The sequence below is a fragment of the Rousettus aegyptiacus genome, unplaced genomic scaffold (genome assembly GCF_014176215.1).
Source record: "Rousettus aegyptiacus isolate mRouAeg1 unplaced genomic scaffold, mRouAeg1.p scaffold_m13_p_6, whole genome shotgun sequence".
Taxonomy (NCBI): Eukaryota; Metazoa; Chordata; class Mammalia; order Chiroptera; family Pteropodidae; genus Rousettus; species Rousettus aegyptiacus.
The window spans coordinates 32,667,834-32,695,140 of NW_023416309.1; positions in this window are offsets into that span (position 1 = coordinate 32,667,834).

A 27,307-nucleotide genomic window follows, 5' to 3' on the forward strand; every position below is an offset into this window, starting at 1 on the left:
AGTAAAATTATAGATGTAATCATTTCCAATTCAAATATATGAGTAATTGTATTATATTTAATGGTCAAGACACCTTAAGGGTTAGAGATTGTCAAACTGATTTAAAAAAAGATATATTAAACTATATGCTTTCTATAAAAGACATATCTTAATATAAAGAGATAAATTGACAACATGAAAAAATCATGAAAATAATAAGCACAAGAAGGTTAGGGATATCGAAAGAAGAAATATAAAAAAAAATAATGTAGGCTTTACAAAAATTGACAGAATTAAAAAGAGAAATAGATGAATCTATTATCCTACTTGGAGATTTTAACATTCTGCTCTCAGAAATTGAAAAAAACAGCACAAAAAGAGTAAAAACATAGACGATTTGAAAAATACTATCCAACAGCATGTTCTGACTGACATTTATAGTACATTACACACAACAAATGCAAAACAGACACATTCTTTTCAAGTGCACAAAATTTCAACAAGATTGAATGGGCCATAAAAACTCTTAAGAACCTTTTTAAAATAAAAATTTACACAGTATATTATCTTATCATAAGGGAACTAAATTAGGTGCCAACAATAAGATATCTAGAAAATTCAATGATTTTCTTGGCTTACTCCTGGCTACTAATTAGAATCACACATGGAGACTATATCTGTTACCATTGCAGTATAAAAAATTACTTTAAAACTTAGCACGTTTAAACAACAAGCATTTTTTTTTTTCTCATACAATTTCTGAGGGTCTGTGAGCAGTTTAGCTGGGCAATTTTAGCCCAGGGTCTCTCATGAGTTTGCAGTCAAGATGCAGACCAGGGATGCAGTCAACGAATTGACTGGCTTGAAAACCTGGCTTGAAAACTCACTTACATGGCTTTTGGCAAGAGGCCTCAGCTCCTTGCCACATAGTCCTCTCCACTGGGCTGCTCATGGCATGGTAGTTGGCTTCACCAGAGCAAATGATCTGAGAGATAGATAGTTAATAGTTAAGATGGAAATTGCAACGCCTTTTACGATATAATCATATCATCACTGCTGCACTAATTTATTGGTCACATAAAACAGTCTTTGACATATGCAAGTACCAGTAGGTGGGGTTCATTAGGGGCCATCTTGGAAGCTGGCTACTATCAGGAACTTTAAAAAAATACTTAAGCCCTAGTTCAACCTCAGACCAATGAACTCAGACACTCTGGAGACTGGGTACCAGTTTCGTTTGTGTTTTTTAACTTTCAAGCTCTCTAAATGATTTTCAATGTGCAAGGGTTAGAGGTATAGTAGAGGAAATCCATTTTAAATTATAAAGAAGATCTGCGTAAACTAAATGAAACTCTAATCCTAAAAGGTCAGAAAAAGAACCTTAAAAGGGACATAGATTTACAAACCAATTAATCAAACAGGAATTCAACTGATAGGTCAGGATTTTCAAATACATATTCATGAAAAGGTTCATAACAGCACTAAATATCTGCAAACTTTGTGGATAGCTAATACTTTTAAAGTTCCCCCAGGTTATTCCAATAAGCAGCCAAGTTTAAGAACCAAATCTTTATCTGATACTTGTCCCTGGGCCTGCTTTCTTTTCTACCTTAGTTGTTGTTGTGGAAGTTTTCAGACTCACTCAGGCTTTCTGAAAAGATTGTTTTACTTAACTTGCCATCTTGAGATGAAGTTGGAAGAAGCCTACTTCAGCACCAGTGAGAAGAGCCTGTAGTTTGCATGTTGTAGGGCATCTTTTCAAAGTTGCACACAATGTTTTCAGGACTCGAAAATATAAAGTAGATAAGAGGAAGTATGTACTATTTCCTTTTAGTTTCATGCTCATCTTTGAAAATATTTCTCTCAGACCCATATCTGAGAAGCACTAAGCAGACAAGTCATTTGGTTGGAGAGTATTCTCAATTTCAAGACTTTCATTATATTTAAAAGTTCAGCCAGCCCTCAAGTTAGGCATCTCTGTATTTGGAAGTTACATGAAATGTGAACATCATTTTTTAGAATAAATTCTCAATATTATGAACAAGAAGATGTTTTAAGAAATATCCTTCGTTTTATTTCAGATGAACCTAGAAAACACACTCAAGGAAAAAAAAAACACATTTCCCCCGTAATATATGTGACTTACATAAGTAAGCAAAGCAGTGAATATAGATTACAGAGTTAAGTACTACAGAGGGGGCAGCATTTCATATTTGGAAGAGCACATGTTTTTAGTACCAGAAAACCTAAGTTTGAGTGTGGCTCTTTTGACAATTCTCAGTATATAAAAAAATACTAAACACTTTATCTTAATCTCTCTGGAGCTTAGTTTCCAAGTTTCAAACAACCAGGAGTTGGACTTCCTTGTTTCTAAAATCTCTTTCATCTCTAAAACTTATAGACCGTGATTGAAATGTGCTACTCCTTGAAGGCTGTAGGTAATTTTACAGTGTGAGGTTTGGCTTAAGAGAGAAACTTACACAAATACAAATGGAAAAACATGAAACAGTAGGAAGCTCTTCTCTGGATACAGCTTGTGACCTGGTAGTCTTTCTGAGGTACAGATAGTGAAGTGAGCTACCTGCAATTTGAAAAGCATGCATTTTTTTGGTAAGATTTACTAAGACACATCTGTCTCCTAGAAGCTGGATAATATATGACTGATAACAAAGTCAAGTGTCCTCTAAACAAACCCAGCACATACAAATTTTATTTATTTGTAAAGGACAAATGAGAAGAACAGGAATGATTATTTGCATCGTAAATAGATTTGTTGTTTCTCTGAAATAATTCTTTTTAGGAATGTAAATAACACTAAGTCATTTGCCTTTTACAAATCTCATCTGATTTTGTATAATTCTCAAATTATGGCTATATTTTAAGAGCATATCTCTTATGGGAAATGAGGGGTGTATATATCTCTAAGGTATTTATGAGCCCAACTGTGGATTATTTCTTTTCTTTAGGGCATCAGATCTTCAGGAAACCCAATCCATAATTGCATATACTTGTACATGAAACTTCCTCCTCAGAAGTCTTGATTTGCCAAAGGATTTACCCACTTTCTAAAGAAAATTTCAATTCTAGTCTGCAGTTCAGATGCATCAATCACTTTAATATGCTAGTACGGTTGACCCTTGAACAACGTGGGGGTTGAGGTACTGACCCCTTATTAAGTCAAAAATCCACATGCAACTTTTGACTCCCCAAAGCCTAACTGCTAATAGCCTGCTGTAGACCAGAAGTCTTAGCAATAACATAAATAGTCGATTAACATGTACTTTCTATGTTATATGCTGTATTCTTAAAGCAAGCTAGAGAAATGAAAATGTTATTAAGAAAATCATAAGGAAAATATATTTACAGTACTATACATATTAATTTTTTAAAAAATCCATGTATAAGTGAACACTCACAGTTCAAATCCTCATTGTGGTTAAATCACTACTAAATGACCTGGGTTAAAACACCTCTCTGAGCATAATTTCTTCATCTGTGAAATGCTTCCTCCATAAAACTGGGGAAATTAAATGAAATGAACTAAGTTGAGTACTTGGCACATAGAGAGTGATTAAAAAATATATCAGTCCTATTTTTAAGCATTTTATGGTAATTGAGGAAAAAATACTTAAGAGACCAAAATACGCAGATTTAAAATAAAGACTTTGAGAAAATGATGATCATTTTGGTACTTGGAAATGATTTCTCCCAATGTTAGTGTTTTGATACTATGCTCCAGAAAACTCTACTTATAAATAATTGGGCATACTGTACCCTGGGGAGTTATAGTATTTTAGAGCTAGGCGGCGACTTCAGAAACCCCTGAGCCTAAAACTTTTATTTTGTAGTTGAAAATACATAGAGGGAGAAAGAATTATTTAAGTCTTAACTTTGTCTCTAGAGTTCTTTCCAAAAGGGGAGTCATTGCTTAGCTTTTAGGTGCGGACTGGGGTTATCTGAGCTCACTTTAATAGGATTTACGGGTCCTTGGGTCTCAGGCTAGGGGCTGAAATGGAGAAGAGACAGTTGGGAAGAGAAAAGCCAGGAGAAAAGAAAGAAGTGCTCAAAAAAGGATGTGTTAAGGCATCAACCCAGTACAAGTGATAACATTTATCTTTAACTCCCACTAAAAATATACTTGCAGAAGGAAAAGCTCTTCCATGCAATTTTATACACTGTGGGGCTAAGCAAAGCAGTTATTTCCTCACTGACATGCTGGAGGCTCCTTATTTCACAATTTGCGTGCTTATCGTATGGTGAGTGACACATGCAACTCAGCATTCTGAACTCCCCTTGCAGCATTTGGAAAAGAGGCGATGCTGTAGCAAGAGGATGGAATAGTGGGAACCTTTGCATCTGTGTCTAAGGCTGGCAGAGAGAGGTGTGGTATTTAGAAGAATTTCTACACAATCTTTTGTTCTTTTAACACAAAAATCCCTCTTTCTCTTAATTTGAGGAATAAAGCTCATGCAAATATGTGTATTTCTTAGGCTAATATCAGACCTTTCTTCCCTTGACTAACCCTTCTCACAAATACACTAATTTGGGGGTGGGGGTGGGGGTGGGGGGAGTGAGAGGTCCTTTTCAGTTTATGAAGAAGTGTTAATTATTCCTTTGACAAGACTTAACTCTTGAGAAACAGCTCTCTCTTTAAAGGAACTGTTTCTGTTTGCTGCTGTTATCTGAAAGCAGCCACCTGGTTTCAGGTCAGAGGAGGGGAAAGAGTTTAATTAAGTTCCCCTAATATTGATTTAATTTCAAAAGACTTAAAAAATACAAACATAAAGAGTTGTTCCTATGATCTACCTGTCTCGCTCTCTCACATCCCGTACCACCCTCCCTTCCAGATTTTTCTTGCTAGGTTTTCATGTTCTGGATTTCAGGTTGACATTTTTCTCCACCTAAAATTTTCTTATAACAGGTGTATAAAAATTATGCAAAGAAGATACCATTCCAAATGCCTTGGAACAAGAGGCTCAATGTGCATACACAAATCAAGGTGGAGAAAACATTAACATTAAATAGTCAATTAATTTAAAGACAAACGGTTAGTACAGATGGTAGTTCAAACATTCACTTGGGACATTTACTTATGCATTCGTTTAATATTCGAGGGTCTTCTACACTCAAGCATCATATTAACAAGTATTGACAGAATGAGAAGATGCACTTGGTCCTTGCCTTCCCAGAGGTTATTGTCAAACAGAAAGAATATTAATGTGTCCTTGTACTAGTCCTTCTGTGTCTTTGCGCCAGTTTCCAGGGGACTGAGCTTTGACCTGCAGCAGTCCCACTCAAAGCGTAGTTCACTACGCATATGCAGAAAGTTCGATTCTGGTCCTGACAAGTTTAGTACAGAAATTGAGACTAGGCATTTAGAAACATTCACCACAATTTGATAGAGTCATTCTATATCTCTAGAAATCTCAAAAACAGATGGTTTGAGTCGAAGTCATTATTATTTCATTTTTTTACTAATTTATTTTCACAAAAGTATCAATAGTTCATGGCAGATTTGAAAATATAAACTGGTCCTTCATCTCAGATAAGTCATCATAAAATAATTTTTATAAAGAAAGCATTCCATGGCAAGACTCTTCTTATGGGAGAACTGAAATGTAGATTAGAATACTAACAGCTCTGAACAGTTCTGTAGAAAACGAACTTATAAAATCTAGCAATTCCTGGACATATTGTGCCACGGAACTTTTTCTTTTCCTCGAAACATTTATCAGCACCGACTGCTTGTGCTCTTCTTGATCTTTGACACCCCTGCCAGGCTGCTTCCCTGCATGAATGTTCTTCTCCTTCTCAGGCTCTGATCCTGCAGACCAGGCCACCATTACCCACAGGGCCACCCTTTTTGTTCCCTCATTCATGGACTGACATCCTGCTCTGGGTTACTGAGTCCCCCAACAGCCCACCACAGATCTCACTGATGGCTTCAGGAAGGGATGGGAGTTAACGAAGGAGGCAGAAGGAAATTCCTTTCTTCCAAGACAATGGTTAGTTTTTCTCTGATCGTTAATGCCATATATAAAGGATGTTAATATATTTTCTATTTATTGAATGTCTACTTCATGTTTGTCATTGCGTGCTCCCTATTTCTAATTCTCACCGCAACCCTATAAAATGCATAGTATTATTCCTGTTACAAGTTTGAAGAAAAACACTCGAAGAGTGTAATATTTTTTTTTAAAGCTAGAAAATAAAAGTACGGAATTTGAATTTATGTCTGCCAGGCCCTTTTCCTCATGCTGTATCTCCACACCTTAAACCATCAAAAGGTCTAAGTTGGTGTGAATTCCTGATCAAGAACCTCTTCAAGAATCAGCAGAACTCTTCAGACGCACACTATAACATTTCTACCTCAGAAATCACAGTACCCAAAATTTAAGAATTTAGCTTTAGAAATTTGATGGATTATAGCCCAAGAGACCATCTATGAATGTACTTTAAAAAATACAGGCAAAGTACTAAGTCCATGCAGCAATGTATAAACATAGCCTATTCTTAAGATAAAGAGAACATTTTCCTTGAACTTTTCTTGCAACCATTTCTCACAATTGTTTCTCAAAGATAATGAAAGATCCACTCATATCTTGTCTTGCTGGTTTTTGTTTGTTTGTTTTTGTTTTGTTTTTCTAGGGGAGGGTGAAACTGATTTCTTTTTTTCACTTTGCGCAGCTCCTACAATGACTAGCTATTTAAAATATGGCCTTTAAAAAAAAAAGAAAGAAAGGCAATTTCTGACACAGAAAAGAAATAAGTGTCTACAGTTCGGGTACTTGATACCTATCTTCTCTGCCTGTTCAGTTAATGTTAGTGATCAGCCAGAAAACATTTGGGTTTCCCAGTAAAGGAAAGCCTGAAGGAAAAATTAATAAAAATTTTTCATATATTTATTGAAGTTTGGTATTTTTAACTTTTACTGCTCTCTCTCCTCAAATGTTACATACTTTTGGCAGTTCGTATTTAATGTTTATTCTAGTGGAAGTGAAGCAGAAAACCAACCCGGAATATTGTTAAGGCTGCAACTTTTAAGTATGATTTATCTGAGGGGTAGAATCATAAATGACTTTCATCTTTTTCCTTATGCTGTTCTGTATTTTTCAAATTTTGTACAATGCATTTTTACTATTTTAATTAGAAAAAAATGTTTGTGTGAGTGTTATAAATATATATATAAAGAATCCCAAATTCCATAGATTTTAAAGATGAGAGAAATGTCCTCCTAAAGACTCAAGTGTACCATCTATGAAATTGGACCTGAAGTTTGGATTCCTTTTTTAAATTTCTCCTTTAAAACGTGAGGGGTGGTAGCCTTTGTAGGAACGTGACCCTTCTGACGTCATTTTTCATTAGCCTCAAATTTTGACACTTTATTTAAGGTTAAACATGGGACATTTATTTCCCTGTCTGAAGAAGGTGCCTTTCCTTGTGGCCCCCGATGACACTCTATGTAGGAAGTTCCTTTTCCTTGACTTGAGATTTGTCTAACACAGGGATTGGGCACAAAAGGAAGTGGAGATGGGCCAATATTTGGTGGCTTTGATCAAAATAGAAAGAAAGCCAGAGGAGATGATTCAGTGCAAACTATGCTCTCTAGGGCCAGAATTGGTTAATTCATTAGGCCTCTCCAACGAGAACTTAGGTCAGGGCTTCCCAGAGTAACACAGCACATATGTAAAAGAACCGTGTGGCATCTTTCAGCACAGGCCTAGAAGGCTTGCACTTGGTGAACTGCCATGCGGCCACATGCCATTCAGATCGCGGTAAGTGGCTGCTCATCTCAAAGGCTAGTATTACCACTTTATTGTGATCATGAGCCATCAGCATCTGCTTTTTTTTTTTTTTTTATCAAAGTAGGGCCTTTGGCTGTGGGGAGTGCTGTCCCATCATTCCCCTTACCTCGATGTGACACTGAATTGGGAAATAAAACCAGATTCTGCTTCTGCTGGTCGATTCCCAAGAACTGTATCCGGAAACACAAAAGTTGCACCTAATCATATCCTGACATTTCCCTCTCTACAAATAAGTAGCAAAATAAATAGAAAAAAACATGTTTTAATGCAACCCGATAATGTAAAAAGGACTTTGAAGGATTTTAATAGAAGCAGTGATTTCATCCATATGTGAACCATTCCAAGAAAATGTATTCGAAGCACACAACAGCACATATGCCCTGAAAGGGCTGCTTTATTTAGATACCACATGTCACTTTTCAAGGTGGAAAGACACTCATCTCTGGAAAGCCTTCTCGAGTAAACACAAAATTAAATATGTTTTGAGTCTTTCATATGTATATGCACTTATATATTATACCTCTTCTAATAAGTTATTATGTTCATTTGCATTTCTTCTCTACTAGATTATACGTTGAGAGTTGGAGGTCTTAATCATCTTTATTTGCTTAAGAAGATTGTCCAGAAGAAAATAGGTGCTCAAATATGTGTGTTCAATAGTAAAGTAATATTGCCAGCATTTATTGAGATCTTATGGTGCCAGTTAATGTTACATGGAGAATCTCTTACAGTCACTATAAGGTAGGTGCTATTGCTACATGAATTGTACTGATGGAGGGAGACACTAGAGTATAAAATGGTTGCTATGCCAGGTCACATGTTGGCATAAAGCAGGACAGGTAGCACTCACCCAGGTGGGCAGACTCGGGAGCCTGCCCTTCTTTCTACTCTATGATGTCTTGTAGTTATGTGAAAGACAAAGAAAACCCAATTTTTAGGGTAAGTTATTGCCCTACTTGGGGTAGGATTTCAGCCCTCAGAAATCCTTAGGGTAACCTGCTTGAGAGTGAGCAAGAACAGGGAGTCAAACAGTCCTGAAGCTAAACTCTAGCTCAGTCGTTCACACCTATACAACTTAGCTTCTCTAAGCCTCAGTTTTTCATCTTTAAAGAGGATAATAATAAATACTTTGCAATATTATTCAAAGAATTAGCATTAATGTCTGACATTCTTGACACAAAATAGGAGTTCAATAAATGTAGCTACTCTTTCCTTTACTTTTTCCTTTTTAGAGAGAGTGGGCCTGTAATGTTTTACCTCTTCAGGAAATGGAAACATTTCTAAAATGAATTCCATAACCTTTTGTCTTTTTAAATAGGCGATGGTCTGAACAATTTATTTTTTTCTTGATGAACTCAGAATCAATATTTCTGGCAGCGGCTTCAATGTAATGATGCCTTTAGGCCCTAATTAAGTGTTTGAGTCTTTTGTCCCTATAATAAATAACCCGAAATTGCCGTATTTTGAAGGTTCATGTGTTCCTTTTTTTCCCATTGGTTTTTATATAACACTTATTTTCAGTTTGTCAGAACACTTTTTGTAGGGTACTGGCTGAAGGAAGTTCATGTATCCTATTTAAATTTGTCATATGCTTTCACATATAATAACAATGATTTTTACAATTGTATAGAATTCTGAGATCATAGACTTGAAGCTCTCCAAAATATTAAATACATTTTTTAATATGTGAAATTTTAAAGTACCCATTTGGACTTCTATGAGGCTACCCTCCCCCACCACTCTTTCCTGAGTTCCTGCTGCATTCTTTTTTTTGCCTTTAAGGGCTTTTTTTTTTTTTTTTTTGGCTTCATTGTAATACAATAGACAATTAGTTGCTCGTATTTACATTGTACAATTCAATGAGTTCTTTTTCAATTACAGCCAGCAAACAATAATACACCAGTTTCCCCGCTGCATTCTTAATAGTTGCCTTTGTCAGATATATGACAGTCTGTCCCCTTCTCAAAGTCAATGCACAGTCTGTCAGTCATTTGGATGTCCTGTGCATTCCTTCCAACATCCACATTCCACATTTCCAGGCTGTTACCGCCTGATTTATATATTTCAAAATTTAAATCCGGCAACCCTGGTTATCATTCAACCAAACATTTTCTTATTACTTTCTTATCAGCTGTCAAAACAGCTGAATGCTAAACAATTGGCCAGTTGCCAAAAACAGCATTAGGGATGGGGAAGGAGAGGTGATTAGACCAGCTCCATGAGTTATTCACTCTGAGAAATCATCATAGAACCAGAAAATGATTGCATTCAAAATACTGCTTATATAAACAATTCATTGATCTTAATTTCTATTTTTCTCCCATATGAATCATGGGGGAGTTAACACACCATTGCATTTATTAGGAAGATAAAAAGCCAGATTCATTATATGTTGACACAAGAGAAGCTTCAACAGCTCTTTCAGGTTTTGTTTAAGGAACAGACCAGAATTTAATAACCAAAGCATAGATTGGTCCCTTTAGAAGTTTTTCCACAAAAGCAGGTCACAGAACCAACATTATTTGTGCACAGCCACATCTCAAGTCTCTGGTCTGCCCTTGAGGCTGGTAAATAATTTGTCTCCTTGGCCTTTTCCAGCTCCAAGACAATAGCTAAGGCTACCAACCGACAACCACACCTACCTTCTTCCCAGTGCCTAGGAGCCCCTAGCAGAGTTTAGAGTCATAAATCAACCTCTCAACATTTCACACACACGAAGTTAAGTAAAAATTCAAAAATACAACTGATGTCCTTATGACTTTGATTTAAAATTTTAAATCCTAGCTCTAGAAATCATATCCTTTCTCTCTCTTTATCCCTCAGACACCTAGTCATTCCCTGATAATCAGAAACCCCCAAGGCATCAGAGGACAGCAACCCCTTACACTGTTGCAGGAAGCCACACGACAGAGGGAATTGGATGCTCAAACAACTTTGTCGGAGAAAGGAGAATTTATTAGGCCAGCGGAGCACGTGGGGTTAACACCTCCATGCACGAGCTCTGTCTGGTTAGATTTATTACAGTTTATATACTTTTGCAGTGTCCATGCAAGGGGCATGTGATTCCTTTGTCTTGGGGGCTGTAAGTGGGGAGGAATTTTCAGACCACTGGTTTTACAGGTCGTTTGTTTTACAAAACCGCAACCTTGTCGTTATCAGCACCATTATAGGATTCTTGAACAGAGAGACAGGACTCCTCAGCTATAAGCAGGGAGCAGCACTTACTGATGCTCGCACCTGCTCAGCGGATTCCTATCCAAAGGCTGAGCTCTAATTGTAACATAACAAACAGTTTTACACAGTCTTATTATTCCTACACAGCTACAGAGATAAGAACATTAGTTGGATAGCAAGCTATGGCTCAACAGATGTGAGCTGGAGAGTCCTCAAAGATGGGGGAGCGGGCAGTCAGGAATGGGCTTTAACTGACTGAGTCAGTCATTTCTGCGAGCCCTTTCCTTTGCATATTTCAGATGCCTCCTCTCCTCTCTCAATACTGTCTGGACTTCTGGCAGGCTAAAGATTACATCTTGACCTAAGTTATGTTTCAGTTCCTATGCCATAAGGTGGAACAAACCCCTGGCTACTTTCCCATGAAACCTCAGAGCTGTCTTCAAGACCTGAAGAAATGACTTATTACCCTTACCTCACCTCTGATCAATTAGCTCCCAGCACGACTGTTGTGATGTGATCAAATCTAAGACCTACAGGGCCAATTGAGATGAATTGTGAGCCTTTATTAGCCGGCCAGCGGCTGACTGTCTACCACGCAGGGGTAGGAGAGATCAGCCCTGAACTCCCAAAAGAGGCAGTTTATAAAGAAACAAAAGCAAGCAGATTACAAAAGCAGAAGTTGGCCTTTATCATATCTTTGAGCAGATTACCACACTCTGGTTAACATCAAACAAGCAAACAGATTACAGAAGCAGAAGTTGGCTCCCTTGAAAATTTTCCACCCTTAACACGACCCCTAACCTACATTGTCTTGTGATTTTGCCCTATATGATCTGTAACTTACATGCCATCAGGGAGGTGGGTCTTTAGATTGTTAGCTCCCCATCTCCAAATTGACAAATTCAATATTAAACTATTCTTTTTTTTTCTATAGTGCAAACACCTGCTCATGCATTTCCTTGGGCCAGTGCGTACAGGCAGGTGAACTCAAGGGCAAACGCTGAGGTTCTGGTAACAAGAGGAGCCCTTTTAAATTCTTTTTTATTTTAATAGACTTTATTTGTTAGGGAAGTTCTAGGTTCACAACAAAAGTGAGTGGAAGGTACAAATATTTCCCATATACTCCTTGCTCCTCACTTGCCTAGCTTCCTCCAGTATCAATATCCCCCACCAGAGTGGTACAGTTGTTACAACTGATGAACCTACACGGGCACATTATCACCCAATGTCATAGTTTACTGTTGTGAATAGGCCTTAGTAATGCCATTGTAGGGTGTGGGGTGAGGGGAAGCATTCTATAGTCTATGATTATGATCAATCTTTTCATGAGCCATTGCCTCTGGACTATGAACTTCACACATGCTTCTCAGTGCACACCTTGCCCTCTCCCCTCCCGCAACCCCCTTAGGTGAGACAGGATGGCTATCGTGCTCTGGATTTGGGCATTTTCCTTCCTCCAAGTTAGTTGGGCTTTGATAAAATCTCGGCCCATTATGCTCTGGTTAAATAGCTTCTCCTAAGGGTAACCTTTGTAAAGAAGGACTGAATACAGGGGTGTATTTCAGAATGGGGTCTTCCCCTCCCCTTGCGGGAAGCATGAAGGGATTTTTCTCTGACATTCACCGTGAGAACCTGGTGGAGATCCAGGAAGTAAAACTGCCCCTATGACCAGGCCTGCACGGATTGCTCAGCTTTCATCGTTGTCCTTTCTGAGCCTCCAGAAGTGCATTAATTACCGTTCAGGTTTTTCTACCCTAGTACAGGCTCCTGTGGAGGTTTCTGATCCAGCAAATTGTACTTCTTTGAATTTGCCTGCCAGTCTCTTTAATTTTAGAGGAAGCAATTTGCTCTATGACCTCCCTTCTTTTACAGATCTAAGAAGAGTTGTCGAATTTTCAGTTTGTTCAGCTTTCTACTTGTTGTTAGGATGGAGAAATGACTTTTAAGCTTCTTACATGTTGGACTGGAAACTAACGCCCCCCTTTTCTAGTCTTTGTTTATCCTTTTGTTTTTGAAAACTAAATATCAGTTATAAACATATATATCTACACATATATAGTACCAACAAGTATATAATAAAGAGTAAAGTTTTCTCCCACACCAGTGCCCTTAGCGCTTCTCTTTAAAGGCAACTTCTGTTAGCATTTTTTTGTGTCTCCTTCTAGAAATATCCTTTACCTATACAAGCATATGTATTTTTCAATAATTTTAATTACACAAATAACACACTTATTTTCTGCTGGTGCTGGTGTCATAAGTTGGGAAGTATTATCTATTTTTCTTTGGTGTGTTGCCTTTGCCAATAACAAAAATGTTGGAGAACGAGGTGGCAAAGCTGTTGCTGTTGGTATCTTTCAAATAAACTACATCAAAAAAGCCAGGTTGTCTCTCCCTGTTGGTGATCACACCAATTCTTCCCACATTAGCACTATTAATGTTAATTGAAATTCATACTTTTGTTGTAAATGAGTAATAAATATTTTAAAACAAATTGGGTTGATTTAAATTTTTTCTATTTGTGTGAAAATTTTTAGAAGTTTATTATTAATTAATTTATTTATTTGTAAGTTAAAACTTAATTAGCATTCCTTGGCTTAGAGAAACTGTAGCCTCAGCAGTATGACAGCCTAGAAGTCACTAGTATATATGTGTATATCAAAGGTTCTCATCTCTGAGGAGATTCATCCTCAAATTAGGTGAGCTCTTCATGCATTCGATCAATCATTCACTCAAAAAATATTTATTGAATGTCTAGTATTAGAAAATTCATCTGGAAACAAACAAACAAACAAAAACCCAAAGCAAACAAAAAAGAATGATAGATATTTTGATGACCAAATTAAAGTCACAAGTTTTGTGTTACGGGGGATAGAAACTAACACATCTCTAATCAAAGCTTTTAGAAAGCACAAAAACAAATAGAGTTGAAGACTGGAGTTCAAGACCAGAGAGTCTGAAGGTGCAAGGACACTTTTGTATCCTGGGGCTGCTCCTTCCCTGTTTCCTGATTACCTACTCAGTTCCCATTATACCAACTATCTCCGTTGTTTGGAAAATAAGGTTCAAAATAGGTATTTGCTGTTCTCCAAAACTGTTGGTTTGACTCTAGCGCCTAACTGGTTTAGACTGAGTCCCTGATCATCTTATTTTATAGGCACAGCCAAGTTATGTGACTTGCAGAGCTTGATTTTGGGCCACTGAGATCGACTTCTCAGAAGGTAATTATAGCTGTTAACATTCCTTCATGAATCATGACTAGAAGCTTACCACAGAAATCCATGCCTCTCATAAATGTTCTCTTTACAAACACTAAGAAAAGAGTCCTCTAAACACTTTTCCTTTTAATAAAAAAGGAAAGAAAGAAGGAAAGAAAGAAAGAGAGAGAGAGAGAGAGAGAGAGAGAGAGAGAGAGAGAGAGAGAGAAAGAAAGAAAGAAAGAAAGAAAGAAAGAAAGAAAGAAAGAAAGAAAAAGAAGGAATGAAAGGAAAGAAAAAGGAAATTAAATGTTCAACCAGAAAAAAAATAGTTTTCAAGGCCTTATTAAGAGTGGTATAAAACATAGAACTGTGTCCTGAGGGATATAAGTTAAACACATCCTATAAATAAGTCAATATTTGGGAAATGTGTAAAGCAAATGTTTCAGCACATCTGCTCAAGCAATTTAAAATAAAAACTTTAGAAGATATACAATGAATTTTCTAGTGATTATAGTTCTTCCAGAGAGTACCACTAGAGACCATTTATTGGCAAAAACATATCACATGTCATTCTTGAAATGTTCTAAAACCTATTAAGTCTAGCTTTGTTCACATTTCCTAAAATGGAATAATCAGCAACCTAACATCTCAGTTCCCATAAGCCTAGATTATAATTGGAACATAAGCTCTCCCAGTGTGATTTTTCTACAACTAAAAGGAGAATCTTTAATTGAACTAAAGAGAGGGTGGAGGCGGGGAAAGAAAACACCTCAAATAGAATTTCATTTCAAACCTTAGATCAAAAAGAGGCTCTTTGCAGTGGTCCCAACAAGAAGTGGTGCTGTTTCCCCATTCTGAAATTCTGACCAATTTTTTTTACAATCTTTTTTTTTTTTTTTAATTAAATTGATAGGGGCGACATGGTTAATAAAATTACATAGGTTTCAAGTGTACAGTTCAATAATATGTCATATGTGTATAGCATTGTTTGTTATATACAAAGCTAAGTTTTGACCAACAGAACTTGATGGAAGTGAGCAAGTAACACTGTGTATTTTGAGTTTTGGCCATAGGCAGTTTTGAAACTCCATTCTTGCCCTCTTGGAAAGCTGTTGTCATGTGACTGAATCTAAGTTAGCATGATGGAAACAGCATATGGAGAAGAATTGAGGTGTCCAGTCAAAAGCCCAGATGTTGAGTAAGGCCACCCTAGACTATTCAGCCCCTATTTAATTGCTGCCCCATAGAAGATCCCAGGCAAAACCAGAATAAGAACCTCCCAGCTGAGTCTTTTCCAATTGCTCACCCACAGAAGCATGAGAAAATAAATGATTATTGCTTTAAGCCACTGTACTTTAGAATGGTTTTTGCTCAATGAATATTAACCAGTACAATTGTCTTGATACTGTCCTGTGCTGTCAGTCTCTTACTAATGGATGCCATCATTAGCCAATCAGATAAAATGTCTGTTTCACATTTAAGACCTTTTATGTAAATGCTAGGATTTTTTTAAACTACCATCATGCATCAATGGTGAGCAGGCCTCAATCTATAAGTAAACTTATTACTCTTCTCCTTATCATAAAAATGCTTCCCTTACACACACACACACACACACACACACACACACACACACGCATGCATTTTTACCCCTGTTTGAATTGCTGGATGAGAACGATTTTTATTTACCTTGGTAAACTGAAGAATTCTGTGAGACTAGAGTAAATAACCATACTTGGGAATCAGATGGCCAGACAAAATTAAGTTTAATTTCTCCTACTCTTCTTTAATCTCCTGTCAAAAAGTATTTTTTTTTTCTTTTTTCTCTTGGGTAAGTTGTTTAAAATTTTCACTGATGATAGATTTATTTGAGTTATCAGACTTTCTCTTCCCAAAATTAAAATATCTGGGGGTATGTGAAAGAGCAGTCATTCAAACTTTTCTGTAAATTGTTTTGATCAGCTGCTTTCCTTCTTACCCATCTGAGCCAGCTGTATAGATAACATTAGGGTTCTGAGCGGCAGTGTGAGGTAGGAAGTTAGAAACCTGTGGACAATTGAGAAGTATGGCAGGCCAGATTGGAAAATCATAGTGTCATAATATCTTAGGGCATTATGATGACATGGACTTCCTGAAGACCATAGATAAAGGGCCATTAGAAGTAGAAAGGGGGTATGAGAAAAAGGCAGGAGAATGTGTAGGACAGATTCTTTATTAAAATATGTCCTATGGCCGGCCCTTTTCTTAGGGCTAGGAACGAACTCATCATTTGATTCTTTTTTTTTTTTTTCTATCACATGATACTCCTATATTCAAATTTATACTACTTGTGCCCTCTTTCAGCCATGTTAAGGTAAAATGAGCTTTTGTGGGTGAAGATGGTAGATTTGAGTCGTTACCTTGAAACTCTAGATGCTGCAGGTTCATCAGAAATATGTGCAAAAGGAAGCTTCCAGCTAATGGAGTACCATTATTAATGTGGACTTCACCCCAAGACTCCTATTTGGAACCTCTCAATCTAAAATGGCTTTGGTCTCAAATTCTCAAATAGAGCCCCTGACTTAATAACAAATTCACTTTTCTGTCAAGGCCATTAGCATGTCTGGAGACCTCCTTGCTTTCTTTACTTTTAGTTCCCTCCTAAATCTTGGCTCCAGAGGTCTAACTGATTATTTAAGAAGGAATGGGCCTTTTCTCCCTAAATATTAAAATAAAGCTAGTTTAGATCTACTATCTTTTAATGTTGTCATGTAAGACATGCTCCTGATGTGTCAACTTGCTGGTGACATGAGAGGTAATTATCCAAGAATAAAAGATCATAGAGAAACCAAGAGAATCTCCCTAAATAGGATCGTTTACAGAGCAGGTATATTTAGCAACTCATAGGGCAGTCAATCTGATTTATGGCTGACATATTGCTAAATCATGTGATTTAACATTGCTCTTGGGTTTTTCCTTCTTTTTTCCTTTGATTTATTTCCACTCAAAACTTCAGTGAACTTGGCACACTACATTTGTCATAATTCATTATAGTTGTACATCACTCTATAAGTAGGGTATTCTCCTCATCTTACTCATGAGGAAACAAGGCTTAGAGAGGTGGAGTAAATTGCCTAAATGTCACCTGTCCTTCTGCGTTATATCATGCTGCCACTACATAATCACCATTTTTTCTCTACCTATCGTGTGGACTGAATCTCTTTTTAAGAAGAAATATGTGTTTGGTAACAGCCGCATTCCTGGAAAACCCATGTGTAGAGCATCTAAATGCAAATCACATCAGAACATTTTATTTTTCTTTTTGGTCTTGTGGAGAAAAAAGCATCAAGAGAATCTTCATTTTTCAGACTTTGATTATATCCTCTATGTTTAATCTGAACTCTATCAATTGGAGGGCTTAAGCAGTAATGACCATAATATATGTGTATCTTTCAGAGTGTAAGAAAATACATATCTTGTGGCAGTTTTTCCTAAGACCAGGCAAATACACTAAGTTATATGGGCACTTTCTACATTAAATTTAAAATTGAGTAGGATTATCAACTTAAAATATAAGACTATAAATGAAAGTATCTGACCCCAAACTGTCTGTCAAATATAGGATCAAGTTCTGCAAAAATAAAGGCAAAAGTTAAAACCAAACTGGCATCGGAGGGAGAAGCTAGGAAGAAATAAAAACCTCCATATTACAATAAACCAAAAGGAGAAAATTTGACACAAAGCATATTTTTAAAAATTACTAAGAGGTTACTGGGATATATTCTCAGAAGTGATTTGTTTTTTTATTCCTGGTTTGACTTTTACATTTAAGATGAATAAGAGAAACTTGAGCATATTGAGAAAGGTAGAAGTCAAATGACTGCAAAGTAGGACTTTGAAAAAAGTTTAGAGGTAAGACTTAGGGAAGACCAACAGGCAATGCTAATGTATTCAGAAAGAATTTAGAACCACTATTTTAAAAGAGCTCTTCAGAAACATGTTTCTAAATTAAGAGATTAGGTCAAAATACATAGTGATGAAAAAGCAACTGCTTGACAAAAGAAAGGAATATTTAAATGATGCTAGAAATTGTACTGTTAAAGACTAGGCAATGACCAGAGTACAAAAATTGTATAGAAGTACTACTGTTAGTTATGTATGACAGAAAAGTGCTTCTAATAATAGAATTGATAAGGTAGGAATCAGCATTCATGAAACCATTGAGAAATTATCGATTTTGAAATTTTGTACTTGAAACCTAATGAAAAATATTACTTCTACTCTGACTAAATATCTAAAAATTTAAACCGAATGTAACTACATTTACACTTTTAAAGATACACTTTTTGAGTATCTAAAAGTTTCCACTCAGTACACTGGACTCAATGCTTTTTTCTCTCATTTTCTAGATGCAATGTATGTGGCTTGTTCACCAAGGAAACAAAGTACTATTGAATACTAGCAGCTGGAATAGCTCTTTTCAGCCTTGAGTGGTTGTGAGAGAAGTAAGGGATGCAAATGCCCCTACAGGCCAGCTGTGGCCAAGATCAGGATGAAATATAAGCATATCAAGTCACCAATTGGCAGGGTCAATACTAAAGAGGGGAAGTTAAGTTAGGTATACATAAAGTCTCTAGAATAAGAGGATGAGCAGTCTCACCATGGAGTGTACAGAAAGTAGTCTGACCTAAAAGCAGTTTATCACTTATTTTAAGGTATAAATATATGCCTATTTATTTTTTGGTTATGTCCATTTATTTTATAATACACCCTTTTGGCAGCAAAGAGCCAAAGAAATGAGTATATACTCAATAAAATTTTAAGAATTGAATTTTATTTTTGGTCCTCAAGAAAACCGGTAATGATCATGTATGAAATGTTTGTTGACATTTACTCAATATCGTGGTGGCATTACAAAATCACTAAGCTCATGAAAATCATAAAAGATATATCTACTGAAGGAAAAGCATTAACATCAACTTTAACTGTTGGGAGGGATTTTAAGGAGGCTGTCCCTGAAAAGATGATTTATCACAAGCTGTAAAATGTAACTTTTTATTTAAACCAAATGACTGCTTTTTTAAAGTTAATTTTGTTTATTTTCAAATACAGGGTTTTTTTTAAAAGCATTTAAGAAAATTGAAGTAATGGTAGTTACTACATTGACTCTTTTAGGAGAATAATAATTTTTCAAGCAATTAAATAATGCCAATATTAAATTAGTAGCATTACATATTTCAAATAAAAAACTCAGTTAATTTCAATAGTAATTTAATTTTTATACCAATTCTAGAAATTGAAAGTAAAGCTTTTAAAAGTTTATTCTGCATTTGACGTTGTTATTCATGCTATTGTAAGTTCAATTAAAATGTAAACAACTAAAGATATAATTGTTTTTGCAACAATTATCTAAATAATAAATTTTGGTGGATCACAAAGTCATGGTAAAAAATGTTTTTTAATAAATGTGGCAGAAACGTGCTTGGAATTGGTTGTGGTTCAAACACAATTTACATTTGTATTTAAACAAGCCAATGGAAATAAAAGTTGTTCAAGTTTTATAATCAATTTATAATTTTTATAATTTCTAATTGCATAGTATAATTTATAATAATATATTATTCTCATAATTTATATATTAATTTAATTCATGCACACATTTAGAACAATTGAATTACACAACTGTGTAATGAAGATGATATGAGATAAACTTCCACACAGTACAATGTCACTTTCCACTCCTAACCATAAAAAAACATTTTAAAAAATAATTTTTTATTTTTCAATTACAGTTACATGCAATATTATATTAGTTTCAAGTGAACAACATAGTGATTACACATTTTTCAACTTATGAAGTGATTGCCCTCATAAATCTAGTACTCAACTTCAAAAAGATTTTTGAAATGTTTGCACAATTAACAATCTACTTTTAAAGTGAATCTAAATGCCCTATAACAGTGTAAAGTTCTTTTACAATTTTGTAATAAATTATGTAATATTTGATTGTACATTTGGTAATTTTTGGTGATCCTTCTCAAAAATTATTTGGAAAACTTTAGTCAGACTATTCAACAAACAGATTGTCACAAAATTTCATCCTTCAAAGCTTGCTAACTGTAATTACTAAAAATGAAGCTTGTAAGGAGGAAGATATTGAAATTTATTGCCACCCCAAAAAAGGAAACTGAACTTTTTAAAATGAAAAATCAAATAATGTATAAGATTTAATGTTAATTTTTAATCTAATTTTACTTTTGATATTTCACCTTGTAGGAAAATGGAGCCTCTATGAAAAGAAATAAATTAATAGATAAATTTTTATTTTGAAGTAGAAAGGAGTATAATTAAGGAGCTATAGTTTTTCAGCATCTAAACTGGGAACTATTTGTAAGAATTATAAATAAAGATAACTTCTTGATGTGATTTTTTAAAAAATGTACTCTGGACAGAGGCAGAAAGGACTCTGTGAAAATATTGAGGTAAAAATATTATTTTAATAATAAAAAATAAAATTGAGAATATACCTCATTTAAAAGAACGTGCTGTGAGTTTACCAGGTACCATAACCTGTAGAAAAAATATTTTCTCAATTAAAAATGTTATGTTCTAACAAAAAAAGTATGTTGGCTATATAAACAATTCTAATCTTGTCAAACATAAATTGTGAATTTGAAGATGATTATGGGCATTTTATAAAATAATTTAAAACAATAAGATCATCTCGAAGGTGGAGGGATTAAGAAGTACAAATCGGCAGTTACAAAATAGTCATGGGGATGTCAAGTATAGCATAGAGAATATAGTCAATAATATCTTAATAACTGTATGGTGTCAGGTGGGTACTAGACTTATGGGGGAGTAACTTCATAAGTTAATTAAATGTCTCATCACTATGCTGTACACCTGAAACTAATAAGAGAGTGAATGTCAACTAAAATAGAAATTTTTTTAATATTTTGAAAAGACCATCTCAAAAAAATTTATTTTTTAGAAAAGCACCAGTGAAAAGTTTTTAAAGCCAGATATAGCTAAGAAATTGATTAAAGTTCAAGAATGTAGACCAATAATAATTATCCTGCTTATGTTAATTTTTTTCATGTTAAGTAATCAATATAAAGAAGGGTTTTTGGCTTTGATACTAATTTTTTGAAAAAATTATTTTATTTTATATTAATTATTTTTCAGAACAATTTAAGAATTACAGCAAAATTGAGCGGAAAGTACAAAGATTTTGCATATACCCCTTGAACCCAAATATGCATAACCTCCCCATTACCAACATCTCTCACCAGAGAGGTACTTTTGTTACAATTGAGGAAGCTGCACAGACATATTAAAATAACCAAAGTCCATAGTTTATATTACTGTTCATTCTTGGTGTTATACATTCATGAGTAAATGTAAAATGTAAAATGACATGTATCCATCATTATAATATTCAGAGTATGTTCACTTCCCTAATAATGTTCCGTACTCTGCCTGTTCATTCCTCCCCTCTTCCCAAGCTCTTGACAACCACAGATATTTTTACTCTCTCCATAGTTTGCCTTTTCTAGAATATCATATAGTTGACATCTAAATCTACTGTATGCCTCTTTGAGAAAATGTAGTTAGGAATTTTTTCCCAGACATAGGTTTTACTTTTATTTTTAAATAATGCTGAAATTTTTTAACATCTCATGCATACTGGAAATATTGCAGAACATGTGAACCAGAAATATCTTAATATTCTATCAGGCTCCAGGGGCCAGAGTCTTGGACCAAGTGTCATTGCCTCAAAGAACACAGTAGCAGGAAAGGAGGAGTCAGGAGTCATACTTAGGGACATGTTCTACCCAATCTTTCTGTCTGAAACACCTGAATTCTCTCCACATTATACTTATGATTGCAAGTGGAGTTGATCTTAGTGCCTGGCAAAAGTACAGAGATGTTTCTGGAACAATATATAATTAACTAAGATTGTATCCATGGTAAACTTGGATAATCCATATTTTTAAAAACTCACATTGCTTTAAATACACATACTTTGTTCTTACATAGATAAAAATAATGATATGAATATCAAATCTTTTTGGTCTGTGTAATAGAAATTCAGCATCAGATTGGTATTTTGTTAGCTTCTTTCACCTAAAGTATAAGGTAGTAGGCAAAATAAAGTACATGATTTTAAGAAATTATTCAAGTAGACCCGTTGCTCATTTTTGCAAGCAACAGTCACAAATATTTATTTAACTGAAGGATTTGAGTTATCAACAGAATTTTTAAGTATGGTACCCTTTCTTCCACTCCCCCTTCCAGTGCCTAGGATAGATATCACTAATTTATTACAGCCTTTTTTTTTTTTTTGCTGCTGAGCTACGATGTAACCTGAGAATTCTTCTCAGATTAATAACTTAGCATTGGCCATCTGAATAATTTCTAGAGATATGCAGCTTTTCTCAGTTTCTAAAGGTTATATAAAGACCAGAGTAGCTTTCAACATTGTACATATCTACTCTTGAACTTACCTGTACAAACTTATCTCTTAATTCCCCAAATGTGGATCTTTCTTACCATTCAGATAAATTTATTCATGGTCATATTGACACTTGTGCTCATTTACATTTCTGAACAATTGACTTTGCCAGTGATTTCCAAATGTTTTTGATCATACATCCATAGTTTTTGAGCAGGTATCCTATATATATAAATACATATATTACTTATGAATATTATATACATATTACTATATAAATATGCCATATATACCATAAATATTCATATACTTTAAAAGAATGGGGTTAATAGTAAATATAAACAGAAATTCTATTATTTTCTCCCCCTCCTTACCTTTAGACACTAATGTTCTGTATAATGGAATTATAAATTCATAGCTATGACTATTAGGTTCTAAAGGCAAAACATAAGTTCAATATTACAGATAGCCAAATTATCATTGGAGATTACTTGGAAGACACTGTTTTCAATGTCGATAATTTCTCAGGTAGTCAAATAAACATACAAGTCCAACATAGCTAGTTTGTTCTTTAACATTGAAATATCATTGTTGCTTCAATTAAACAAGTTGTAAAGTAGCTTTAAGCTTAGGGATCAGATTGCATAAAAATTGTGCTAAACATTAGATCACGCCAAGTTTCTTGTGATAGTCGTACCATGTACTTTGAGAAATGGGACCTGAGACCAAGGGGTGTGGAAGCAGATCCTAGACTCTCATCTCAGGTTCCCACCAGGACATATGGCTCATGTAGCTCAATGGGGGAATGGAACCAGCTACACAGTTTAAATTCTCCCTCTCCTCTCCCCATTTCTGTTTTTATCTCACACCATCAGATTTCTTGTAATTGAGTTTGAATAAATTAAATACAAGTATACATTGACTTCTTTATATAACATTTCTTTTCTCCTTTCTCATTATTAGCATCGCTTAATTTTTCTTTATCCAGTGCTTTCCCAGCTACTTTTCTCCAAATTCTACCAGTATTTTAATCGATTTTAAATGCAACCCATTCCCCAGAATTTGCAACTCGTGTAAATTCCTGTCATATTTGAATTATGACACCAGTTTTCCTCCTACTTCATTAAATTAAATACTCATATAAAGGCTATTTACCTTATGTCTCCAACAGTTTAGGCATTTGGGCTGATATCACCAAATAGAATGGTAAGCGTAAACTGCAAGAATCCTGGCTTGAGTCTTGATATCTCCATAACTGCCTAGTGCTGTTCATGCACTATTTCTGATTTTTCTCCTTCTGAACACAGGGTAAAATTGTCCTTCCCAGCATGTTTAAAATTACACATGGTCTGTGATTTGCTTTGGCTGGTAAAATGTGAATTATTTTGAGTTGTATGAGTTGCCTTTCCCTTAATCCACCCCCATACTTCTGAGAGTAAAGCCTCAATCAATCAGCTTCCCATTCCCCACATGGAGCAGAGGCCCTAACCATTCAAGAGAGATGTGCAGCATAAGTGAGAAATAAACTGTTTTTATTAAACCACTGCAGTTTTAGGATTATTTGTTAATACAGCATAACCTGGCCTCTCCTGAATGAAATGTAGGGAAATTTCTAACACCTGCCAAATAGAGATAATGATAGTTTGCCTTAAATGTACTATCAAATTTTTATAAGAATAAAATAAAATATAATGCTACAAAATACATAACATGCTAGAAAAATTCAGAGAAGCATTAAAAATAAAATAGGAATATCAAAATGTCTAAACTTATGTTTCTTACTCTTTATTGATGATCAGACATGTACAGCACTGACCTAGTCTTAAACTGTTAGTACTGCTTAACCTTATTAATTTATTTAACAACTATTTATTAAGATGTCAAAATCAAAGCTAGATAAGGAAACTACAAGAAAGAAATCTATAGACTAATATCCCTAATAAATATAGATGAAAAATTGTCAATAAATTATTAGCAACCAAATTCAACAACATTTTAAAAGGAGCATACATCATGATCAATTGAGATTTATCCCTGGGATGCAAGGATGGTTCAACAAATGTGAATCAATAAATGTGATGCACCATATTAATAGAATGAAAGATAGAAATAATATGATTACTCAATAAATGAAGAAAAAGCATTTGACAAAATACGATATCCTTTCATGATAAAATTCCTCAACACATTGGATCTAGGAGGAACATAACTCAAAATAATAAAGGTCATATATGACAAACCCACAGTTTACATCATACTCAACTATGAAAATTTGAAAGTTTTTCCTCTAAGATCAAGAACAAGAAAGGGATGCCCACTCTCACCACTCTTATTCAGAATAGACAGGAAGTTCTAGAGCAATTAGACAAGATAAAGAAATAAGAGGCATCCAAATTAGGAAGAAAGAAGTAAAATTGTTGTTATTTGCAGATATGATCTTATATTTACAAAATCCTAACAACTCAAGAAAAATTGTTGAAACTAATCAACTTACAGTAAAGTCTATAAAAATCAAAATATTTGAAAAAGAAATAAAGAGAACAACTTTATTTACAATAGCATTAAAAAATAGTAAAATACTTAGGAATAAATTTAAGCAAAGAAGTAAAAGATGTACAATGAAAACTACCAGACTTTGAAGAAAGCAATTGAAGAATACACAGACTAATGAAAAACTATCCCATGTTTATGAATGAGAAAATTAATATTATTTAAACACCTGTTCTACCCAAAGCCATCTATAGTTTCAATGTAATTCCTATCAAAATTTCAGTGGCACTTTTGCAAAAATAGGAAAAACAATCTTAAAATTTGTGTGGAATCACAAAAGACTGCAAATAGACAAGGAAACCTTGCAAAAGAAGAACAAAGCTAAAGATATCACACTTCCTGATTTCAAACTATACTGCAAAGCTATCATGATTAAAACAATATTGTACTAACATAAAAATAGACCTGCACATCAATGGAACAGAATAGAGAGCTCAGAGAAAAAAAAACTAACATATTTAGAGTCAACTAATATTTGATAAGGGAGCCAAGAATGCTTAATAGGAAAAAAGATAATCTCTTCAATAAATGGTGTTGGGAAAACGTGATAATTACATGCAGAAAATGAAATCAGACCAATATATCACTCATAAAAATTAACTCAGAATGGCTTAAAAATTACACATAAGACTAAAATTTGTAAAACTCCTAGAAGAAAACATAGGAGAAGATCTCCTTCATTTTGCTCCAGGCAATGATTCTTTTGGATATGACATCAAAAGCACAAGCAACAAAATAAAAAGTAAACAGGTGGAACTACATCAAACTGAAAAGCTTCTGCACAGGAAAAGAAACAATCAACAAAATGAAAAGGCAACCTAAGGCAGGAGAGAAAATATTTGCAAATCATATATTAGATAAGGGGTTAATATGCAAAAAATTGTAGAGAACTCATACAAATAAATAACAAGACAACACATAACCAATTAAAAGGTGAACAGAGGAACTGAGTAGACGTTTTTCCAAGTAAGACATACAATTGGCCAACAAGTGCATGAAAAGATGATCAATGTCACTAATCAAAACCACAATGAGCTGTCACCTCATACCTGTTAGACTGACTATCATCAAGAAGACAAGAGATAACAAGGGATGGTGAGGATGTGTAGAAAAGAGAATCTTTGTGCATTGTTTAGAATATAAATATAAAATAATTCAGCCACTATAGAAAAAAGAATGAAGCTTCCCCCAAAAATGAAAAATAGGACCACCATTTGATCCAGCAATCCCATTTCTGGTATGTATCTAAAAGAAATGAAACAGTATATCAAAGATATATCTGCATCTCCATGTTCATTGCAGCATTATTCACAATAACCAAGATATGGAAACAAAGTTTCTATCCAGAGATAAGTGGATAAAGAAAATGTGACTTATGAGATATATAGGTATGTAGATGATGATGATAATAGATAGATAAATAGATAGATAGATAGATAGATAGATAGATAGATAGATAGATAGATAGAGTTATTGTTCAGCCTGAAAAGAGAAGGAAATCTTGTCATTTGTGACTATATTGCTGAAGCTAGAGGACATTAACTAAGTGATGTAAGCCAGACAGAGAGACAAATACCATATGACTTCACTTGTATACAGAATCTAAAAAAAAAAAAAATCATAATAATAACTTGTAGAATCAGAAAGTAAAACAGTGGTAATAAAGAGGTGAAATTTGGGGGATGTGGTAAATGTTGATCAAAGGGTACAAACTTACAGTTAGAAGATGAATAAATTCTAGAGATCAAATGCACAGCATAGTGAATATAAGCAACAAGACTGTATTATATACTTCAAAGTTACTAAGAGACTGGATTTTAAACTTTCTTACCACCAAAAAAGATGATAATTATGTGATGCAATAGAGATGTTAGTTAATGTTGTGGTGATAATCATTTGCAATATATAAACATATCAAATCAACACATTATATGCCTTAAATTTATACAATATCATATGTCAATTATAGCTCAATAAAAAATAATAAAGCAAAAGAGTCACAGGGATGTGGAGTACAGTAGAGAGATTATAAGCAATAATATTGTAATGATCAGATGGGTACTAGAGTAATCAGGGGGATCACTTTATAAATTATGTAAATGCCTAACCATTGTGCTATATACTTGAAACTAATTTACAAAATAGTAATAAAATAAAAATTTTAA